The sequence below is a fragment of the Sinohyriopsis cumingii genome, chromosome 15 (assembly GCF_028554795.1).
Source record: "Sinohyriopsis cumingii isolate HCF-2022 chromosome 15, ASM2855479v2, whole genome shotgun sequence".
NCBI classification, from domain to species: domain Eukaryota; kingdom Metazoa; phylum Mollusca; class Bivalvia; order Unionida; family Unionidae; genus Sinohyriopsis; species Sinohyriopsis cumingii.
In genome coordinates, this window is record NC_142975.1 from 35,891,323 (window position 1) to 35,898,023 (window position 6,701).

At 34.4% G+C, this 6,701-nt stretch overlaps 1 protein-coding gene across 3 annotated transcripts in view; it reads left to right on the forward strand.

Moving 5' to 3' along the window:
• LOC149781600 (cyclic AMP-dependent transcription factor ATF-3-like) overlaps nt 1–6,701 on the forward strand; it is a 148,001-nt gene that overhangs the window by 29,854 nt on the left and 111,446 nt on the right. The window lies entirely within an intron of this gene.

Consider the following 6,701-nt stretch of genomic DNA (forward strand, 5'->3'; position numbering starts at 1 on the left):
TTTATGGATATATTATGTCATGTACTATGCTTGTTTAATTCTCTCATCTCAGTTCTGACGTTACCATTGAATGCTATAATGTTCCCAGACATCCGGTATTCTTGGTTATTAAAATTATATATATACACAGATAACTGAAGGTGAGTTCTCATTATTCCCTAACAATTGTTATTAGTGGGGCTGTAGCAATTGATGGTCTGAGAATTCAAGTTAACTGGTTCAAAACTTGGGTAAACAACAAACTGTTTTCTTCCTTTGACAGGCATCATAAAGTTTTGCATCTTTGTCACTCTGATGACTGTGGTACACAAGTTACAGACTTTGCCTTAGAATGAGCCTGATTTTTGATACTTGTTACTGAATGGGGTGGGGTAGGGAAGTAACAAAATTATTAAAGGTGGAATGTATGCAAACCATGCTGGAAATAGATATGTGCCAGCAACTGCAACATGTAAGCTTCAATCAATTTGGAAACTATAAGCTTTATCCTGTAAATATTAACAGTTCACACCCTGTATAAAAGATGATTTTGTGTTTGATTAACTGGAACTGTTAATTTATTATGTTAAGGAATTTATTGTTTTAACCCTAGTAAATGTAATATAATTAGGTCAAAAGTTCCAGTTTGTTTATTGTTTCCAGAGTTGATTATTGTAACTTGAAGAACCTGTTTCTAAGTGTTAAATGAAACGAAAGAGATATTGTTTACTCAAGTGATATAAAATAAAAGTTTAAAATGAACTGAAAGAAATATTGTTTATTCAAGTGATACAAAATAAATGTAAAAGTGTATATTCATTAAGAAGTGTATTGTCAATTGCAAATAAATGAAGATTTATCTTATTTTGTTCTTTACTTGTGTACAAATTTATACCTGGATTGGGCAATAATTACTTGGACTCCATTTGGAAAAGAAAAATCTATATGTTCTAAATACCTAATGTTCATATCATAATGCTCTTTTAATGGATGATTATGCTTTTCAGCTGACGTTACCATATTGCCAAGTGAACTAATAGTATGGCCTTCGGTGTGGCCCACTAATCACATTTGTAAATGAATTATGCATACAATAGAGAAATAGCTCTTAAAATATCTTAGGAGTTGAACAATGTGTGTACAGAAATAAACATGAAGCAAATCTTTGAACTTGTATGCCACACATGCAAGTGAATTGGTGGTTTTCATATGTAACTTGTGTACTCTTATGGCTTTTGTCTATATTACTTTTAGCCATTTCTATTCACACACCAGAACACAACCTTTTTTGTCTGATTCAGGTACTAATGCAAAACTTATTTCAGCTGTAACTGAAGTATACAGAATTTTTCCTGATACTGAGGCCTACTGTGTAGACAGTATAGCTGTAAGTCATCAAATCAAATGGAAGACAACAGTGTGCAGTTGAAGAAAATGATATATACCCAGTACCATTTAGAGTTATCTTAAAGAAAAGTCACAATGCACACTGATACAAGTAGTTTTAGAAAATGCATTTGTTCCACATACATTTTAACTTAACCCAAAAGTTCAGTCTCTTGCCTAAAATTCAATCAGATGTATGCATTTATTCCATAAAACACAAAGATATAATGAACCAAATCATTTTCATTATTGAGTTAGGTAGTAGGCTATGTTAAAGAGTGCAATCACTTTATCGATTTTTTTTCCATTACATTTTTATTTATTATAAAATGACATTTCTTAGTGGAGTGCTAGCAACTGTAACTTGAGGAATATTTTGTACATGCTGGCCTAAGTGTCATGAATATACTGTGCTACATTTTGCTTTATTAGGTATAATACTATCATGAGACTTGCTTGATTAAATCCTGAATTTGTCAGTTACACTTACAAATCCACTGGTAGAATTTAAAATCTGTGACAGTTTGGGAACTTTTTTTGCAGTAACTGCAAATCACTTTGCCTTCACAGTCAATGAATTCAAGCCATTGATAATTGTCAAACCATTGTGACTGAAAATGTGATTGTCTCTTAGTTGTGTCCTATTTGATAATTTTGCTGCCACAGAGTCTGGATTGTGTCTCTGAAGAAATAGTTCATCTAGACTCTGTTGCAGTATTACATTTTATATGTTCAATTTAATGAATTTTCTTTCTTTGAATCATTCTTATGTCATAACTTGCGAAAATAGTTTAGTTAACAATATTTATTCAAACAGAAAAGATAACCTCACTTGACAAATCATCCTACTAAAGTGATCATGGCATACACTTTTATCTTTGAAATTCAAATATTGCCCACTCGTTAATTAACATAACTAATATTGCACATTGAAGGTGATCATATGTATCATCAGTTTTAAAAAAATAAAGACATAATACTATCATTTAATCACTGCATACAGGAAACAGACACTTGTGTCTGTAAAATGCCTTTCATTGGATTACTTTGGTTTATTAAAACCAAACAGCGATCCACTCAGGATTTTCTAGAGTAGATACGGAGAATATATTATGGTCATTCAGAACGCTATCAATACATCAGACCAGATTGTTTTTATTATTATTTAGGCAAAATAACTTAGTAAGTCAGATGGCAAACATGAGGATGGTGATAGGTTATGTGGAATTTGCATTGAATCATCTGATCCCAGAAGATTTGATACAATGTCACTGGTTGTGGTAATCATCAAGTGCAGTTGCACGGCACCATAAGACTTATCAAGATACCATAAGCTAGAAAGATGAAGAAAAAGAAAAACGATGACCCAAAGACAAATCCTGCAAACTGTGTGCAAAAACGATTCCACAGATTATAGATGAAAACTTTACTATATTTAGCTTCAAGATATTAATAAATTCGGATTACTTCCTCCAGTCTGCTACAGTAATTCATGCCCATTGCACTCATAAATTGATTATAGTCCTTGCAGTATTTTGTGTGGGCCACAATATTTTAATTGATGCAACTGATGCTCCATTCTTCAGTTCAGTGTTGATTCAAACATAGCAATGTCCCTTTGGGATGTGTGCATAAATAAAGAATGCCTGTCCCTTCATTACCACACTTGTTGAATGTATCGTGTCTCTCTGAAAACTGTACCATGTGAGAAAGAATTTTATAAACAAACTGGACATAAGTATTGCTAGACATATACTCAGACCTGAGACTTCATAAAAGACTGCTTACTTGTGAGGCATTATTAGTGCTAGGGTTTGAGGTAATAACTTGCTATATGTTTGGTAAGGCAAAATAAGGGGCCTTATGACTTAAATTGAAACTGAAAAAACAAAAGGTTCAAATGCAATAAACTTTTGTTTTTCCTCATTTGTTATATTACAGTGCCATGAAAGGTCATTTCTTTTATCTTTTTAATCCCTTGCCAATTTTAAGTCATCATCACTAACCAAGTCTCTAAATCAATTCTTGGCATATTTAGCTAAAATGGTGTCTACTGTTCCATTATATCATTGATTGTTTAGCTTGCTTGTATGGAGCTTAACACCATTTTTCAGGACATCATAGACTTTACATGGCAGCCAACATATTTATTGGAAGAAATCAACACACATAACGCTACTGGCAAGCTTTCCCATATACACACATTGGTTGGACTAGAGAGAGTTGATTAGTGATGTGTATGCCTAGACCATTCTATAATCCAGGGACCCATGATTGAATACAGCTTAAAGAAATTAACCCTAATTCAATTTCCTTGTTGCATTTAAATCATAACACCCACCATGCAAAGTGACACGTCTCAAGATTTTCAAATTTGTATATGTTTTGCAACTTTTAATTCTGAGTTGATGCATGTGGATGTGGAAATTCAGTTACTGAATACTTAGCTACTTATATAAGGAGCTCTCACACTGGTAAAAGAATGCAATTGGGATTTTATTTGCAAGAGGGCAATTAATTGTTCAAAATACTGTTTTAGCTAACTACATATGCGAAGGGTTGATGTATAAAAAAGAGGATCAAGAAATCCTAGCTGGTAAAGATAATTGTATCCAACTTGATAGAAAGTCAGAAGGCCTTTTAATTTTGTACAGCAGTTTCATTAAGGAACCAACTATAATACCATTAGAAGTTTATGAGCAGCAAAAACCACATTTAGGACCAACTAGACATCAAAACCATATGCATAGTTCCATTTACGGCCAACCAGACATCAAATAGGTCATCTAGTGAAAGCACAATGTCAAAATGATCAGCCATCTAGGAGAAGTAGCAAGGAAGGGGTTTTCCAGATGCCCATTAAAACAGCCATATTGGAGGTTAGATTGGCACTATTTTCATTTACGTCCAACTAGACATAAGAAGTCTTTCACTGATATGACGATTCATTCAGGAGAAGTAGTGATAACAAGATTTTCAGGATGGCCACATTGGTGGCCTTATAGGATGTCTGTACAGCACCATAATTCTCATTCAGGACCTGCTAGACATCAACATAAGTATTTTGTACACATGTTGACACGCTGACACAATTATCCATTCAGAAGTAGCGATAAAAAGTTTCTTAATATGGCTACTGTGGCAACCACATTGTATGTGTGAGTGGCACCATCTTGTTTTTTCTTCCAGATATTTTCACACAAATATCATATTTAAAGATAACATGAATTCATACAAGATCTTGTCGGTTTATTTCATAACAGATTTTTCCCTCATATTAATATAATCTTTTGAAAACATTTATACATTATAGTTCTAGAAATTTTTCATGCTCTCAGAAACTATTAAAATCACAGCAGAAAGTGTTATGTTATATCTTTATTCAGCACTGAAAAATATTTATGAACTCTTAAAGTTTTTTCCCCTATATTAACTTAATTTAATGAAGATTTTCAGACTATAACCTTTCCATTAGATTTATTTTTTCAAACATGGCGTAAAAAGTATGTTATAGTAACCAATTTTTACATTGCCTTCACCATCGCAGAAATCTCTATAATCAATTTCCTAGTAAAGAAAAGCCAAGAAAATAAATGGACAGTTAATATTCACTTCAGGATCACAGACCTGAGGCAAATATGTCATTGTTAAATCAAACATTTTTATTGTGTTTCCTTAGACCTAAATATATATATATATACTTGCTGTTACTCTAAACGAAGGCTGGTGATCCAGTTGATAACCTTTTGGGGGTTTTAAGGATGTCTTTAAAATTAAGGCCTTAAAAATGTTGAGATCTTATATTAAAAATGACAATTTGAGCCTTGCAGATTCATGTCCACAGGTGCCCAAATAAAAAAAAAGGGGGGGGGTGCAAGGGGCAAGCTTGTTGGTGTGTTATAAAATAAGTGACTTCTCATCGGTGTGCTGATAGGTAATGTGTAATTAAATCACTGTTGTAATATTAATAATGAGTGAGTCTGCACAAAGGAATTTCATACAGCTAAACTAACTCAACAACTAGAGGCAATTAAGAAATATATCCACATTCGTGATTCTGTCAAATGGCAGATACAACAGCATCAGGAAGCTCAAGTGGCATTTACAGAAGGTAAAGAGCCGCTATACTTGTTATCTTTTTAGGGATGTGCTTGGATTTTGCCCTCAAGCTGGAGCAGTCATAGGATATATAATAAATCGCCACGGTCGGAATTTATCCCCAAGCTGGGGTAATCGATGGGTAAAGTCTTATCCACAGTCGGGGATTTATTCAAGCTTCAGGTGCAAGTTTTTGTGCATCTCCATGCCCTTGCATAAAACACAGTTACACGTTTTTTTATATAGATATTTTTCAGTTGTAGACAGGAATAATATGTATTTGCGAGTGTTTGAAATGAATGGGTTCATTATGAATTGAGTGGCACTACATTTCAAAAGCAAAATTGGATTGAAATGCAAGAACTGTAGTACGGAATTAGTGTTGGTTCTGGATCGCAGAATGGAATTGTGTGTGTGTGATTGGATTTTTAACGTAGCTTGAATAATTTTTCAGTCATATTGCTACGATGTCTGCAGTGTGGCAGTTTATAGTGATGTATAGCACTGGGGCATCATGCTGCAAACATGTAGTATGATGTTGCACCCAGCCACATTATCCTGACACCAGGCCGATCAGTCCTAACACTAACCTCTTAATGCTGAGCGTCTAGTGAGGTAGCTGTTAATACCATTTTTGTAAGTCTTGGGTATGACTTGGCTGGGGTTTGAACCCATGACCTCCCGCTTCTGAGGCGGATGCTCTAACCACTAGGACACCGGAGTGGTCAGAATGGAATTGTAACAATTACAATGGAAGCAATTTGTATTATGCTTGTTGGGGCATTCCTCACTGATGGCTGTCAGTGACATCATCATGGGAATGTGTAACAGCCACATTTTGTAAGAACAAGGTGTAGTTGGTGAACAATACAGACACTTTTCTGCCATTTCCACTAGCATCATCTCATATGATGTTATTTAAAAAAACTTCCTACAACATACTCACAACATATAAAACCTATATGCAAATCTGATGAAAGCTGCTTGTGTTTCTGAAACACATATTCCATACTGGTGGCAAGAATGTCCAAATCTACATTACAAAAATGAAAACATTACCATCCACCTAGGAGTTGCAAATGTATGAAATCCTCTTGTTGGGTAGTTTTACTAACAGGCTTTACAGCAGGGCCTTCCATTAGATTTAAATGTGGCAGGTAAGTTGACAAAGTAGGGTGGGGGGTTGGGGGGACCTACCCCAATGGGGATAATTCATTTTTTTTTTTAAAGTAGCATGG